Raw genomic sequence first — 17,211 nt, 5'->3', positions numbered from 1 at the left:
TAGCTATCACTGGCAGGGAGACTTCAATAAACGAAACTCAAGCTACTTTCAATCTATCCGAGTCAAAAGCAGTCCTACTGTACGTAAGATAGCAGTAGCACGAGACAACCAAACCACAACCTGTCTTTCAATTTAAAACGCGTTCCGCTATCTAAAAACTTAAAAAACTCGACATGGTGGCACACAAGAGGTTCAACACCCAAAAATAATGCCAAGTGGAACGAAACGCGATTGCAGAAAAAGATAGAGAAAAAAATGGTGCATTCTTGATGGTACTTAGGACATGTGATCAGGATATGCATGACACTCAACGACTCATTACAATGTTCACATTTCGGAGCTGCCTCTGCCCGTACGAGGTAGATGGGTGTGTCCCAATCTCAGACGACAGAGCACAACCTCAAAGAAGCGCTCCCTGTGTCGGCAACTTGCCCACTCCCGCAGGGAGGTTTCACGCAATGAAGCATGTTGTGTATTTCCGTGTCCCATTCTGACTGCCAGCTTTTCCAGGTCACTCTTTTTAAGACTGTGTTTGTAGTCAGTGTATGGGATGTACTTGGTCTCTACTTGTCTCTCAATGCACGTACTGGCAGCTCTATCAGCATCCTCATTTCCCTGAATACCGACATGACTAGGCACCGAACAAAAATTGATGTGTAGGTGTAATTTTCTTGCAGTGTGCACAGTGCTCCCGAGCCTCGTAACGAAGGAATTGTTCGATATTTCCAAAGAAGCAAGCGCCTATAGTGCGCTGAGAGAGTCAAAGTAGATAACAGAATGCTGGATAGCGTTTTCTATAATGAATTCAACAGCTAAAATAAAAGCATATAATTAAAGCATATAACATTGTGCTGTTTTTTTCAACTGTGACAAAGTTTTCAAATCCGAAGTCTTTGATATGTCATGTGAATTACTGCTATGGTAGCAGCATGCATCAAATTCTCATTGTGGTACAGTATTAAGGAGATCATCTTGTAACAGCTCTCGGTGCAGAAGTACTTTCTACGATCGACAAACTGTCATCCTCAGTCTGATATTTCTTATCCTAATTGTGACCTGCTACTGGAAGAGCTCTGTAATCTAAGTTGCCATTGAACTATATGCAGTGGTACATGAATATGACTATAGTTTAGTACATAAAGTGGTGAAATATGATGCTACCAGGATATCAAAGAAGGCCCCTGTTTGTAATGCCTCTCTCCACCACTTAAGCATTGCATCTCACAGAAGACAGCCGTGGTGACCCCATCCATTCACACATTCACGGGATTGCACATATGAAATCAGATGTGACTGTCACCGTTTGTGGTACATTGGTTTATTCTACCCTTTTCACTATTTTCCAGGTACTTCGCACAAATCAACCAATCTAAAGGTGAGGCAAAGGGGCAACTAGCGGCACTGTGTTAAAGTTGCTAACTCATCTTCAAGTGCTTTAGCATCTGTGATTTACCACCCTTTAATTGGTCATAATTATGCAGATTATAATGGTCTGGTAAATAATAAATAGCTATGGGTAAAATTAACCTGCTCAGAGCTTTGGGTCTTTTTACAGTTATTATATGGGGAGTTTTTTTATATGGTCCAAAATTTTGTATAAAGGAAGCACTACTGATGTTGGCATTAGTTTATCTGGTTTGGTGGCCACTAAGAACAAGGTTGCTCGTGGAATTATGTGGCTAATTAATGTGTATTTTTATTAGTCAAAATAAAGATAGTTGCATTAAAATCTTGCTGGGCATAATAAATCAACAAAATTGGTCACTTTTAAATATATCACGAACATGTGCATTGTTATTGTGGGTGCCGCGCCGCGCTTGTGCTGTTTTTATGTTTTTTTATCATCTGTGTTTTCGGTCAGCCAGCCTTGCATATGAATCAAAAGTGGCAACTTTTGCACCCCACTATGTTCAATGGCACTCCAACTATTTCTAAGCTTAATTTAGTGGTTTTTCATAATACCCAATAAGTTTCAAATGTGCAGTAGTATCCCTTTTTTTTTTTACATTTTTTAGCTACATTATTTTAGTCATGTATGCATTTTTAATTTCGTAGAGCTTTCATACTTCATCTTTCATGACTGCTTTTCATTTCTGTATATACGATTGCCCCGACTCTAGAGGGCCCGGCCTTATATAGGCACGAGCCCCCTGGTGGCAACCCCCTCTAGCACTCTCAATTATGGTGAGGTGGAGGCGAGAGGGGTCGGCGGCAAGGTTGTCGCTGGCATCGCTGCAGGACGGACAGCACCTCATCCTGCAGCGAGAGGGGGCACAGCAAACGGGCAACACAGCTAATGTCGTCTACATGTTGCACTGCCGCGTATGCAACATGCAGTAAACTAAACAAACCGATCTCCACTTCCATCAAAGATTTCACAATTACAAGTCCCACCCTAACACAGTTCCCAAGCTCCCGTTCTCCAAACTATGCATCTCGATCAACACCACATAAACAAAATATTTGCAACCGTACTTCAACCTGGATTGGAAGAAAAGAGAATCATACCCAATTAAAAAGTTTAACACGCTTCGAACGGGCATTAACGAGAGTGCCGGTCTGCTTAGTTGCTTCCATCTTGAACAATTAACCTCCTGGGAACCCCCACATTGACGGGAAAAGGACCAGACTGAGTCCCCTGCTTAGATATTGCCTCGCACTGGTGATCGTAACGACCTTGAGGAGTGTGTTCACTCTGAGGTGTGAGATGGGGAGGCATGCGGTCATGAAAAATCATGGAATTCATCATGTCATGACGTCCACTCAACGCCCACAATGCAATGGCATGAATGAGAGAATGAATCAAACGATCGTCACAAGACTCAATTTCAAGGTTAATGAGCAGCCAAGAACACCGTGGCAAAAGTTTCTTCGAGCAGTCGTCGAGGAATACAACAACACGCCTCACAAATTAACCGGATTTTCACCAGCTTTTCTTATGTTCAGTTCCCAGCCCTACGCCTTGGTTGTTGAGAATCCCGTCCCCACTTTGGAAGAAGCAAGAAAACAAGCCGTAAAAAACTCGGAAAGGTATAACCTAAAAAACAAAATCATCTACGACAAAAAGTTCATTGCAGCCGACCTTCTCCCGGGCGAGCTCATTTTTCTTGAAATAGACCCTTTCCGCAATTTGCCCTGGCAACCACGTTACGCTACTTGGCAGTGCCCAGAAACGCGGCTGGCAACATTGCTTCAGACGGGCGACGCTATTATTATGGATAGCGTCGCGAGCATGAGTTGCGCTCCTGCTGTTGGCAGCGTACCTCTCTTGTGGGGTAAATGTTTGTCGACAATCCCATGCACCTTTACGGACGAAAAGGTTCAAGCGTACTACAACGCTCGCAAGTCGACAACCGAAATCGGCGACGCAGCTACAAGTTCGTAACGGAGAGCTACTTGGAGCCGAACTCTCTGGAGACGGCAGCATCTCTTCGTGGGTAAGTTTGACAATTTCGTATATCGCAGCATTACGTAAATTGAAATCTATTTTTGGTTGAATGCAAAGCGGACGCACTCATCCTTGTACGCGGGAAGTGCTTCCGGAGCCAGCGCAAGTCAAGCAAGCCATACTGCGTGACGGCGACGGTTGCGGCGGACGGCGCTGTTGCAACGAGTGGTTGCGAATGCGTGGCCAAGGAAGGGCTTTGCAACGTTTTGGCTCTGCTAAGGCTGGTTGCCGTCCTCAAAGGGCAGGGATATGAGGAGCCTCCCCCCCAGGTTAGCTGCACCGAGCTACCACAACAGTGGAGGCATCCTCGTGGGACTCAGGTTGCCGCTGCCAGCGTCGACGATGTCGACTGGCGGAGCCTGCGGGAAGGCGGGACTTCCAAACCCATCAGGTCCCGGCTGTACGATGCAAGGAAGCGCCCGAGAGACATCGCACAGAGGCAAGACGCGATGAAAAACCTGGGGAACAAGCTTGGCTCCCTCGGGGACTCTCCCTTTGCCAAGCATCTAAGGTGTGTGCAAGTGTTGGGAACCGATTGTGCCTTTGGTGTGGTCCCCGAGGGAAGCCTGCTCGCCTACCAGCAGCCGCTATCACCTCATGGGCTCAAGACCCATGTCAGCCCCAGCATAGTCCCGTGCTCCAAAGATGCGTCAACAAGCAAGTTGCCTACGTGTCCAACACTTTTCAAGTCATCAGACATCTTTGACCCCGCCATGAAGAGCCTGGGAGGTGCTGAGCTAAGCCTTCTTCAGGTATTATCACCATGACCGAGCCATATTCTTTTTATGTATACCTAATATTGTGTCTTCCTTTCTCTGTGTAATAGAGATGAACTGACATGGTTTAAACCCCCCCCCCCCCCCCCAAGAAAACACATGTTGTCCGAGAGGCCCACTGCATCAATCTTGAAATAGTATTTGCAGTGGAATGAAGAGTTCGCTTGGTGCTCCAACAGTGTTTTTTTCTGATCTAAAATGGACTTCTGGCTGCTCCAAAAGGACTCGAACCAATCACATCACTGAAAATATTTTACTTGCCGTAAAGAAAAATTTAAAGAATTTTAGACGGATTCGCACGCATGACCCTTCAGTTGCGAGCCGGACACGCATATGACTTGGCCACGGCTTGGGAAAGAACGAAAGTTTATATGTCATAGCTTCCGTGATTCTGCAGGAGTCTCGGAGGCCACGTTGAACATAGGGTACAAAAAGTGCCGGCACTTGGCGAGTGCTTCGCACGTTTTTTTGTTGGTAAAATGATTTTCTATATTCAGCTGTCTGTTTTCTTATTCCCTCCAATATACTGTACTTATCACTGCCGATGTACTTTGTGCAGGCATGGCATCACCTATGAGCCACATGCAGTAAGAGAGTATGAGAAGCTCCTGCGTCATCTCAGCCATGATGTCCAGACCTTCTCCTGTGGTCTGGTGGTGGACCCTGTTTCACCATGGTCAGGAGCGTCGCCTGACCGGTTTATCTTTGACCCTACCGAGGCCACCCCTCATGGCGTGGTTGAGGTTAAATGCCCGTACTCCATGTGGCTTTGTGCCACCCCCAGATTCCCCAGGTTTCTACATGGCCAATGATGCTTCTGGTGTGTACAGGTTCAACCGTGAGCACAAGTATTATCAACTCCTGGGGCAGGTGGCTCTGTCTGGCCTGGCCTGGGGAGATTTCGTGGTCTACTGCAAAAACTTTATAATAGTTGAAATATGTTTTTCTGTGTCCGATTGGACCAAATGCAAAGAAGGACTGGCCGAGTTTTATTTTCGTACGTTGCTGCCATACCTCATACAAAAGCGCAACAAGTAACGGCAGCATGTTTCACTTTATTGTGTTTGATTTTCAATACTACCAGTCTCCATAGAGGGAATTGACATTACGAGTACGGCTCAAGTTTCGCCGCGCGTATGCAGCGCCGCTTTCTCCCGGCGGTCTTTGCTCACATTTTAGCTGCGTACGCTTTTTCCGGAGATTTGCTAGTCGTACGCTTCTCGCTGCCTCGCCGTAATGGAAACTAGCACGCCCAAGGCAAAAAGACAGGGCACTAGATATTGTGTATTTGGCTGCCACAACAGCATTTTAAACACGAAGGGAAAGGAGCCTCTTGTGAAGTTCTACGCGTTTCCCGGCAAGTGGTTTGAGACAGACCGCCAAGAAGCCTGGATTAGGGCTGTGCGGGGAGGACAAAGTAAGTGACCGTTTCTCTGCCTTTCTCCTACAATTCAGTAGCTCAACTACACTAAGTTACCTTGTTTTTTAATAATGGCTCTCCGTGGCTGCCGAAAAAAGACACGAATATGCAGCAGACACTTCATAAACAACGCGAAGAGCGAGAGCCAGGTCATCGTTGGGTTGCCAACAGTCAGCCAACGCTTATTCTGCTGTTTTTGTTGTTCCTTTTCGGCGGGAATTGCTAATAGCGGACGCAAAAACGGCAGCCCTCAATGCCGAGCGAGCCGAGCGACGTAACTCTGATGCCGAAGCACTCATCAAATTGATGAGGGAGCACAGATTTCTTTTCGATCACAGTGAACCTTGCTTTAAGGACACGCAAATGAAGGAAAATAGATGGAAGCTTATCGAGAAGCAACTGGGAATGAAAGGTGAGCGACCCGAAGAGCATACGCGCGCAGTGGACTAAATGCTTCTTTTCACTGGGCACAGTGGCTGGATATTCCCTTAAGGAGCATTGCTTCTGAGAAGGGCTGCTGGAAGAAGCCTTTGGCACTCTACCTCCAAAAACACCTCTCGGCTGTCCCCCCGAACAGCCCTTCCTAACGAGTGGTTCCGCCAACGAGATACCGGCTCTCCGTCACCTGCACTTGTCGGGCTCCAACGTCCCACTTTTTTCGTTGCAGGTCAAGGACATGTACTACAGCCTCGATGTTGAATTACTCATGGACTGTGTTGAGCAGGCTGTGACCAAATCAGGACTAGTCAAATTCCAAAATTCTTCTGGTGTCTCCATCGACGTATTCACCCATCTCATCAGACTATCTGCAGTCAACCCTAGTTGGATATCACGGCAATGTCTACAAACAGAGGTCTGGGGGCTGCAACGGCTCCTGCCTGGCCCCAGCCTTCAGCGAGGTCTACATGGCGGCGGTGGACGGCGCTGCTCCGAGAGAACTTGGTGTTGTGGCTCCCAAAGTTTGCATGTTCCGCTACAACTATGACTACTTGGTAATCCACGATCCGTGTGTGTCGCCCGCTTCCATAGAGCAGGTATTCTCGCGAAATTCGCAAGGACTCGTTTTTACGAGAGAGGACCCAGGCACTGAGGGTCTGCAGTTTCTTGACCTGCGACTGACCTCCACCCCTTCTGGAGTCTGCTGGAGCTTCCAGCAACGAACCCAGAAGCCGGTGCTGCCTTTCGCCAGTCATCATTCAAAAACTGTAAAATCCGGTACTGTAAAGAGCCTCCTTTCATCTTCCATCTTTCTCACTCAAACCTAAACTCTCAGCTCCTTCGGCTTCAAAAAGCAGGCTACCCACACGACCCGAGTAGCACCAGTTCCCGACCGACCGCGCCAAGCTGCCCCGGCCAAAAAGGTTCACAGTCACGCCTTACCACCGTAACACCTCACACCGTCAAAAAGCCACCGCCTGACGGCACAACGTCGATGTCATGTTTTCGTGCAGGTTCCGCTTGGGCCTAGAAAGTTTTCTTCTGGTAGAGAGGAGTGGCAAGTCTGCTTTTTCTTTCAGCAGAGATACGCTTGTGTGTCGATATGGTTTATATCGACACACGTTTGATATGGTTTCTTATCTCATTTTGCGAGCAAAACGGATGCCAGTTTTCGTTCATTTAAAACATGTCGCATTGCTATTGGTCAGGCAAAATCTGCAAACGAGCAACATAAACTATGATTGATTTAAAGGAAGAACGGTAAAAGCAGGACCGACAACTAGACGAAAATCCTCCCCTTTGACCATTTCACCGAAACGTTCCCCAGAGCAGCAGGAATCACCCCCCCCCCCCCCCCATTGCATACCTACCGCCAAACTCCGCTGTTGCCACTGAAGGTGCCGCTGCTGATCCTGCTCCATGGTTATCCAAACGTCTGGCCAAGAAGGCATGGAAGGTATTTTAGACGAGAATTACTACAACAATGAGCCAATTTTTGCCACATTTCCTTTACGTGAAAGGAAGAAGGTTGAGGGGCTCTTGAAAAGAGTTTCGTCAGTAATTGCCTACACCCCTAATGGAAAGTTGGTTGTTCATGAAAAAAGAAGAGAGGAATCCAACATAATCTATCCACTCTGCTACAAGCTCTACAATAGACAACCACCCTGGGTGAGAGGTGCAGCTTCCGCCCTAAATAACAGCCTCTTGAACCTGTCAGCCTTCCGCACTCACTCTTACCGGCGCAAGACAAGATGTCGTCAGAGAAGGAAGGCAAAGCAGTCTACTACACAGCAGCCAATCCCGCATCCTTGGGTGGAGAGTTAACAAACTTGCCTGTCATAACGGACGAAGAAGGGCGGAATAGTTTTTAAAAAGATCCAATGGAAACCAAACGCCCTCGTCTATTTGCAACTCCAATTGCCTATTCGCAACTCCAACGCCCTATAGGTGGCGGGACGGTAGTTCCAAAATGGCGGAAGAGACGGGGATAGATTCTCCAGGATATCCCGTGCGCCTGCTCGCTGACGCTGTTCAGCGCGCTAAAAATGATTTATTTGTCTACAAATGCGAAGCGGTTAGGGAGGGATCATATTACAGGTGACGGAGATGTGTATGCACGTTAGGAAAATTAGCATGCTGTTAATTAAAAGTTGCAGAAACCTCAAATTGCGAAGCTTTGTGGTGAGCGAGCGCGTTTTAGGCACCGGCCACGTCACTGTTTGTGGCAGAATTTTTGTCAGGGTGATGAAGATATGTTTGCACTGTGCCTGGCCCTTAGTTCTCTTAAAATGGAGCCGCGAACGGTGACCGTCAAGCTTCGGAAGAGCAGCGTTCACAGCATTGGTGTCTTCGCATCCCAGCCTCATAACTCGCTGCTCACGGTTTCGGTTTTAGTGTTTTGCCACACGCAATCGAACTGCTCTATGGTTATTGATAGAACGTCTATAACCGCAGGCTACCGTGCGGTGTAGCATTACAACTGCAAGCTCGCGCTGCGCCTTTGAAGCACAATTCTCAGTGCGCTCCGGAAGCGTTGCCGTGCTCATCCCTCTAAAAAAAAGAAAATAGTGTTGTAGTTCTTATACCCCTTGTCACATATACGACACTCCAAAACTTCAGTTCGCCTTGCAGCCCACTGACGTCAAACTGACGGCCCCAACTTTTACGAGAGGCTTGATGACGGCGCAATATAAGATATTAAACAGCTAAAGTATGCATCAAAGAGTACCGAGAAAAAAAAAAAAAAACGCCGAGGTTTTGCAGTAAATACCAGAAGACCCCGATTACTTTTCTTTTTTTTACAGTCCTTTACACTTACTTAAGCTATTTTAATAAGTTGCACAACTCGGCTATCAAGCCGCTCATGAAAGTTGGTAGCGCCAGTTGAAAGTCACTGCGCTGTACGTTGAACTAGAGCTTAGGGGTGTCGTGCGCTATGCAAATACTGCCTGTTAACATAATCGGCGCGTTTATTGGTTTTATTTATTGCTCTATTAAAAATCAATATTTTAATATACAGTAGAACCTCGTTGATACGTTCTTGGTTGATACGTTTTCCTGTCCGTTGCGTTCAAAAACGCCGGTCCCGTTTTACTTCCATAGAGATACATGTATTAGTTTCCTGCCTGTTACGTTTGCTTTCCCGGTTGTTACGTCCAAAAGTGCCGGAATCGCGGCGCCTCGGCGCCTCGGCGCGCCGTGCGCCAAGGTGCCACGCCGGCTTGAAGCGAAGCGAAGCAGAGCTGAACAGCCGAACCACGCAGCGCGGATCGCGCGGCCGCGCGGCACGCGGGCGCCCCCCTTCGCTTTACTCCTTTCCCCCTCTTTCCCGGTCTCCTCACTGAGCTTTGCCAACACCTCGCTTTGCTGAGCTCTGCGAAAACGCTCGTTCTCTCTTGCTCTTTCTTTTCATCTGTCCTCTCTCTCCGGCGCGAGTTGTTTACGCGCCGCACGCACGCCGGGACGCTGCACTGCACTTCCAGTTTCTGTTCCGCTCGACAGCTCGACTGCGTGAACAGTGCCGTTTCTGAGTGCGTGCGCGTTGACGAAGGCCATGACATCCCGAAAGAGAAAAGCACTCTCTTTTAAAGAGAAGTTTGACATACTTCGCACGGTGGATCGAAATCCCAGCCGGAAGAGGTCTGAGGTCGCAAGAGAGCTTGGACTCGCGCCGTCAACTTTAAACAGTATCGTCGCGAGACGAAAGGAGGACGAAAGGAGATCGAAGCGAAGGCTCCTTTCTACCAACTAGGCTTTAAACAGGCTCGGGGGGCAAAACACGCAAAGTTAGAGGAGGCCCTGTTGGTATGGTTCAAACAAGCCCGGGCATCTTGTGTCAACATCGACGGAGGCATTCTGCGAGAGAAGGCGCAAGAGATTGCTGATCGTTCGGATATCGAGCATAGCGGACATTGTGGCCGACCTCACTACTGCCGACAACGAAGAAAGCGATGAAGAAGACGAACAAAAAACCAACGATTACGCTGCACCCACGTTTGCGGACGCGATCGCTGCGTTGGACACCTTGCGCCGCTACGTAAACGTTCATGAGTCATGACTGCGCGGAGAGTGAGAGGGGACTGCGGCTTCTGGAGAAACGACTTTTACTGCATACCATTAATTCGAAGCGGCAGGTGGATATTACGCGCTTTCGTGAACGTGTCTGAGTCCAAAAGAGTTCGGTAAGTGCATAAAATAAACCATTGCATAAGAGCTGCTTTCCATCTTATATAGAGTGCCTTTAAGTGCGTTATCGGTTGCTGCGCTTTCCCGGTTGATACGCTTTTTTTCCGCGGTCCCCTGAAAAACGTATCAACGAGGTTTTACTGTACCATACATTTTTTTGTACCGTGTTATTTGGAACATTGCGGTCCCTCTGGCCAAAACTGCGCGTTCTAAGCTCTCGTCACGAACGGCTGGCTAACACAGACGCGCTCAAAATGCTTCGATAATTTCTTTCTTTGCTTTGTGATTTCCTGAAAGCAAGTACGGGTATTCTGTCTTTTTAAAGTGCTTGGAATAAATGGTCATGTTCCTTGTAACGGCCTTAAAACGCGAACCCATTGCCGATTTGTATTGCTCGACAAGTTTCCTCCTACTTATGGCAAAGAATAGACTTCCCGTAGACCGTACTATACAGTTCTTCATTACTAGCGGGATCGTTTTCCGTCACGTTGAGCACAGATTGAGCGGGCAGTCATGCACAAGACCAGAATTTCGCAGCGTATGTGGTACACGAAAAGTCCCTAATGAAATTAGACATCCCGGTCCTTCGTGCAAGACTGTTGCAAGGCGGAGCACAAGAATTCCTTTTTTAACGCGCTCACTTTTCTAGTCAAAACGGCTTCACGCATCAAGGCCGAGAGTCCCTGCCGACGTTTCCGCGCCGCCGCTGCTGCTGCCGTCCCCGCTGCTCTGCTTCTCCGTTTGTCCGCGGGAGGGCAAGCGGCGCGCTGGAGTTGCGAATAGGGGACGCCACTGCACTTTTCAAGATGGCTGACTTAGTGAGGGTCGGAGCTACAAGGATATCCCTGCTAATCACGAGTATTTTAGCTTTCGCAAACGCGACGCTTTATTCCCGTTGCTATGAAAAAGCAGATCTACTGCAGACAAGGCATCGTTTCCTCTGTGGAAAGACATCATCCATTGAGGATAGCGTGGAAATACTCGCTCTGCATCTGACAACGAGCAGCGTCGGGAGATCCGCACGAGATCAATGTCAAACTCGTTGCTGGAGACGACGCTTTCAAGTTTCACGCAGAAGCAGCAGCCTGCTCGTGCGTGGCAGGACCTCCCGAGTGCTGCAAGTACATAGTCGCCGTTCTGCGCTGCAACAGGTATTTCCGTGTGTGTGTGAAATTCTGTATTTTCTTTCAAAGGAGTAAGCTGATTCTTCGGTCTCGTACTTAATTATCGAACATTCATTTTCTATTAAGGGAGGAGAAGATGTAGTGTGCCATCAATAATCTAGATGGCGCAATAAGTTCATGGTGTGTGTGGCTGCGAAAAGATGGCGCCACTTATCCAACAGTGGCATCCGCCCGTGTGAATGGAAATGTGATCCCCGTGGATCTGAGTGTCTGTATGCTGGTCACCAGAAAAGAACAGTCTCAATCGAAACTCAGAGGGGGTTTGATGTCCTTTCTTTTTCCTCGGTGGGCCCTCTGGATCCCGGGTCAAACGACATCTCGCGGCCCACGCGCCACGAAATTTAAGCCTTTCAGCTTCTTTACAGGCCTTTCGAGGCGCTGTCTTTACCGTAGCTTTTCCAGTCTCTTTCCAACCCTTTCATAGCGGCCATCCACGACCACTACACCGGCTTCTCCGACCGTCCCTCAGTCACTACTCTGCTCTCTGGACCTGGCAGTATTACTGTCGTTTATCGACCTTCTGTCCTTCTAGAGCTGTGAACGCTTTGTTGAATGGTCTGCTTGACTGTTGATAGTACTCTCACAACTCTTAAATCATCATGTTGTTCTCGGCTCGCGGTCGCATCCACAGTGTACTCTTTCAAACGGCTCACTCTCTAAGGAGACTTTGCAGTGCTCGAATTTTCCGAGTCGTGCTAAGCGCACAATATCTACCAGCCTCGACATTCCATTCGGCGGGGAGATCTGGTGTTTCCTGTCCGAGTGCCTTGCGGCAGCCGACTGCATTTTGTTATGAACATACCTTGACTGCTGAACCGTGCCTAAAAGGTGTCAATCTTTCTCCGGCCCGACTGGTTGTTCCTCAGCGCAAGCCTCCACGATCCGCCTGTTCTGGATTGCTGTCTCGCTCATGGCAACTCCAAATCTTTGCAGTGGTTCGTGTAAAATCTGCTTTTCACCTTGTTCAATCTCGCACACCGGACAAATCTTCAACTCTTTGTCTGCTCCCAATTCCATCTTTTCGGCCAGGGTCCAGATTGGGGTGTTTGCTGGACAGGCAATGAGGACAGTGGTCGGGGAGTGAAAGAGAAACTATGAGGCACAAAAGAAGGCCAAACCCTTGCGATAATAGCAGGGGGACCAAACGATGTACTACGAGGGAATAGGGGAGGGGTGGGGAGGCAGTTGCAAATGGGGGCGAGGGACTTGAGGGCGACATCGGAGAACATACAGATCCACGTCTGCGCAGTGCCAGAGATAAGGGGGCAGGGCGTTCACACAGAGAGCTCTGATAGCCACAAACCAGGACATCTGGAGACTGGGAAAGGAGATGGGTTTCAAGGTGATTGACATCAATTGGGAGGTGTGCAACAACAGAGCAGCCTTTTGAAAGGAGCGGTATTCATTTCAGCCCCTACGTGGGGAAGGCTGTAGGGTGGCGGACGGCAGGGAAGGTGGTGGCTTTTTCAGGAGGCCCCAAAGCTCTCAAGGAAAGGTATCCTGTCAGGAGCGAGGCGAGAGGCCTGTAGGAGAGGGGAGACGGGGTGGGCATATGAGTGGGACACCGAAAAGCGAAGGGGTAGATGAGAGCAATGATGAAGCCACGCAGAAACAGGAAAGAAGCTACTTGAGGGGGGATAGGGGCGTGGAACCGCGATCTTTTGGCAAAAAACGGCTTTTCTAATTTTTTTTTTATGTTGAGGTTGCGCAACTAATAATGCATCATCTCCTAGAGTTTTAGAGCTATATCTGCCATATTTACGGAAAAATAAAACATTTTCGACGAGCCGACGGCGCCAAATCGGACGTTTTGCGAAGGTGAGAACTCAATGTTTACCATTTTCAAATCGCCAGTTAGGCCTAGAACGATTGACGTACCCTCGCTGTAAAGGGCATTTCTTCGCGGTTCCGAAACGGCAAGTCCCTCCGTTCGGAAGGAAACGCCACGCGGGTGAGGACCCCGAAGAAATCCAGCTTTTCACGTGCACAGAAATCTCATTAGCCACGCTGAATGGGCAGAAAATCGAAACTAGTGAGGGGGAATTGGCCTATAGCAAGCGACATGGGTTTGTTTGCCTTATTTCTCGCTGCCCTCACCATTGCCCGATGCTGACTCGTGCATCAAAAGTGCACCAGGTTTCTCGCTTGTTTTGCAACCAATGTCCACATGCCGACAACGAAACGGAAATCAATGGAGGCATTTGGAGCCCGCTCTCGCTCTACAAAGCCGCGAGGCAGATAAGGCGGACGCCGCTCGCGCGAAGCTACTTAAAGGGACACTGACACCCCCAAAAAAAAATTTTTTTATTTTTTGCCAGGCGCTTCATTGTGGTGTCGGAGGACTACCCAATTAATATTTTGCAACAGAGTAGCGTATTTCTTTAATAAAGCCAAAAGACGCAACTGCTCGAAACCGAAACCCGACGGAGGTCGGAGAAGTGGAGAGAAGAGAGTGACTGGCGGAAGTCACGTGGCTACACCCGACCGTGCGTTTTTTTGTTGTTTTTTTTTCTCCTCTCCGGTAGCAGACGAGACTACATGCGGCGTGCGATGCGGCGTGCGGAAACTGCTTGCCGTGCGATTCTTTTGCAGTTATGTTTGTTCCGCTTGTTGTTATGTACTCAAAGATGAGTTGTTTTGTACATTGAGGAGTTGGATATGAGTAGTGAGTGCCCATGGTGAATTTCCATGATCGGCTCCGAAAAGAATAAACCCAAGATGTTGCGTGAAGAGCTGGCTCACATGTCCTGCATCCGAAAAAAAGTGGTATTGTCGAAAGATCAACGGGATCGGGACCAATGGCTGGCTGCTATTCCTGTAGAACATTTACGGGCACCTCGGAAAGCGGACGCTACCTGATTTATATGCTCCTTGCATTTTGTGCAATTTGTGCAAGGAGCATATCGCAGGTGTCAAAACGGAAATCCCATACCGTTCAATTCAGCGAAGTATCGTCCACAACATTTGTTTGTTATTTGTTTGTGATTGTAAAAAAAAGAAAAAGATATGTAAACATCAAAAAATGTTTGAAAAAAAAAAAAAAAAAAAGTTAACGGGGGATCGAACCCGGTCCTACCGCGTGTGAAGCGGACGTCTTTCCCACTGATAGCGAGTTCGTTTCACACGCACTGGCACGGTTCGAGTTCTCTCCCAGAATGCATCGCACTCACAGAGTGTTGCACGGAAAACTGGACTCAAACGAACTCGCCAAATGCACCGAGTGCAGAAGACCGACGCTGCCGCCATCTATGTTGTAGAAAAGGTACCGACTTCAAACCGAAACTAGCGCCTTTCTGTTCGGTGTGATGCGTGGGAATGCGAGAATGCAGTCGCTACCAACGTTTATCTACGAACGTTGCTCGCTGCAACCTGTAGTTTATAGATGCGATGACTTCAAGCAGCTAGGCTGCCGTAGAGATAATTACAGACGGCGTAAATTTCCGCAACCAGCTGTCTACAAAGCAGCTGGTTGCGATCTTTCAATTCTTATAACCGTTTACACTGAAGAAAACTGATGATGCTGTCCGAGCAGAAGCTTGATCCGTTTGAGCATGGTATTATTCGTGAACCACCGAAAGGGTACGGCTTAAAACTAGCCTGTTGGAATATCCAGCAAAACTGGGACTTTCGATTTGGATCGTCATTATAGGTGGATTAGATATTAGCCTTGGTGAGGGCGTCGAGAACGAGAGCTTTCTCGAACAAAATACGACGGGGCCAGTTAGCTGACGTAGGTAAATGTTAAACATGGTGATGTTGCCCAATCCTCGGGTAAAGTCTCCATCTTTAGCTTTCTCTGATGCTTATTTAGCAGTCAGAGGTTTCTGCCGGGGGAGTTTTGTCGACAAATGTTAAATTTTTCACCCGCACATGGATGGTGATAGACATCTCGGGGGCCGCTGTTGCGTTTGTTCTGAGCATTTCTTTACACACTGGTATATTTCAGCGTTTTGTGCGGCAACAGAGCGATTTAAAACCTGCAAATAAATCACGGGTTGTCAATTGCTTCCTTCGTGAAATAGCAGACGCTCACAATTCAAGCTCGGGTTTGATTTCGTTGCCCGCGGGACGCGATTTCTATCAGAAAATCTACTTTTTTTTTCGTTCGGTTCCGCGACACATCGTAGCAGACGAATCCTCGTCGTCTGCTCACGCTCCTCGCCGGCCCCACCGGAGCGAGGCATGACGGGATTGCATTTTGGCGCACTCCCGATTTTCTCGGTGCAGCGAGTGCAACCACTCGTGGAGTGCCAGCCGAAACGAACCCGTTCCACGCTGCGAGTGGGCACGCGTGGGCACGAGTGCCGTGAAACGAACTCGCCATGAGCTACTGTGGCATCCCTTTGCTAGGGGATCTCTTTCCTTAGTAATAATTCAGCCGGTAAACTGTAAGTTGGAAAGTTTGCTGTCGATTTTTCTCTAGCAAAAGTACTCCCGGGTCGAAGTCGGGAAGCACCACGCTTTGGGGACATTCGCACCTAGTAAAGAAATCGTACGCGTGCATATTCAACTCGAAGTAGACACGTCGTGCTTGACGTTTGCGCGAGCGTTGTCTTCAGCCACGAGAAGGGAGCGACGGCTCGGCGACGTCTTCGTGCAAATCGGCTTGGTGACCGGGCGTGTCGTACGGGATGAATACCAATTCTTTTGATCAGTCCCAAATTTCTCTTTTAACGGTAGACAGAATTCGCCGGTACCGCGAACGACAGTTCTGAAATAGAGGTCCCACGCTCGTCGTCCGCTGCCATCGCCGTCCCCGCGAGTCCCACGATACGCGAAACGACGAACGCACAGAATGGTTCCGGTTGTCTGTGGAACTTTTTTTTTTTTCAATCAACGTATTTACAGCTTTTTAGAAGCCACAAAAAATGGGTTTCATATTTTTTCGATTTTTAATATTGAGTGTGTGCCTTCAGTGACCCACGACTTTGATTAAATTTGGTGGTCGCATCGATACCTTAGAAAACGGCCCGTGACCGCGAAAAAGAGAGTGAGCGAGACTCGAACCGGCCAATTCTTGATCGGCGGTTTTCGGGCGGAAAGAAACCGAATTTCGAGCCGCAAATTCTGTTCTGGGTAGTCGAGCCCTCATATGCCACGTACAACTAACAACCTCGGCGAGCATAAATACCCTGTCAGTGTCCCTTTAAGCCGCGCCATCACCTGAGGCCTCTTCAGTGCAAAGTGGATCGCTGCTGCCGTCACCTGGCCCGTCGCTTTCCGATCGGATAGCTTCACCGACGGAGCCTGGATCTTTGGCCTCAAAAGAAGGTGAACTTCGGGAAGAAGCAAACGAGCTCACGGCGATCGAGCGAAAGATAGCACTGCTTACAAAAACGGACCTTGACGATGTCGTAAGAGAAGAGGCAGAGGTTGCCATCACCGCGGATCCTCTAGATGGGAATCGCTTGGTTGTGTGCGCGATCGAAAACTTGACATGCGGTCTTCTGTGCCCAACATGCTTCAAAGTAGACCTCAAGCTTGTGGAGCGCAAAAAAAAAAGGAGTGCACCTCCGGTTCGTTGTGGTCTGCCCGCGTTGTGGGACATCGCGGACTTGCCACATTCATCAACGATGGAGGACTCAAAACAAAATGAGCTTGCCGCAAGCATCGTCCTCAGGATTGTGGTATCAGCCACACTAAACTGACGAAATTTTTCGCGCATATGAATATATCGTGACCGATGCACCTCAAATCATATGAAGAGCTCGCTGCTAAAGTTTATGACGCGTCGATGTTGGCGGCGACGGCCTCCTGTAT

At 48.5% G+C, this 17,211-nt stretch overlaps 1 pseudogene; it reads left to right on the top strand.

Moving 5' to 3' along the window:
- Window positions 1-2,797: 2,797 nt before the first annotated feature.
- On the top strand, window positions 2,798-5,262 carry LOC120839849 (annotated as a pseudogene).
- Window positions 5,263-17,211: the final 11,949 nt, after the last annotated feature.

Source organism: Ixodes scapularis, unplaced genomic scaffold (genome assembly GCF_016920785.2).
Source record: "Ixodes scapularis isolate PalLabHiFi unplaced genomic scaffold, ASM1692078v2 PGA_scaffold13__105_contigs__length_92229423, whole genome shotgun sequence".
Classification (NCBI taxonomy): Eukaryota; Metazoa; Arthropoda; class Arachnida; order Ixodida; family Ixodidae; genus Ixodes; species Ixodes scapularis.
The sequence above is the reverse complement of the archived record's forward strand: the minus strand, read 5'-3'. Positions and strand labels throughout refer to the sequence as shown.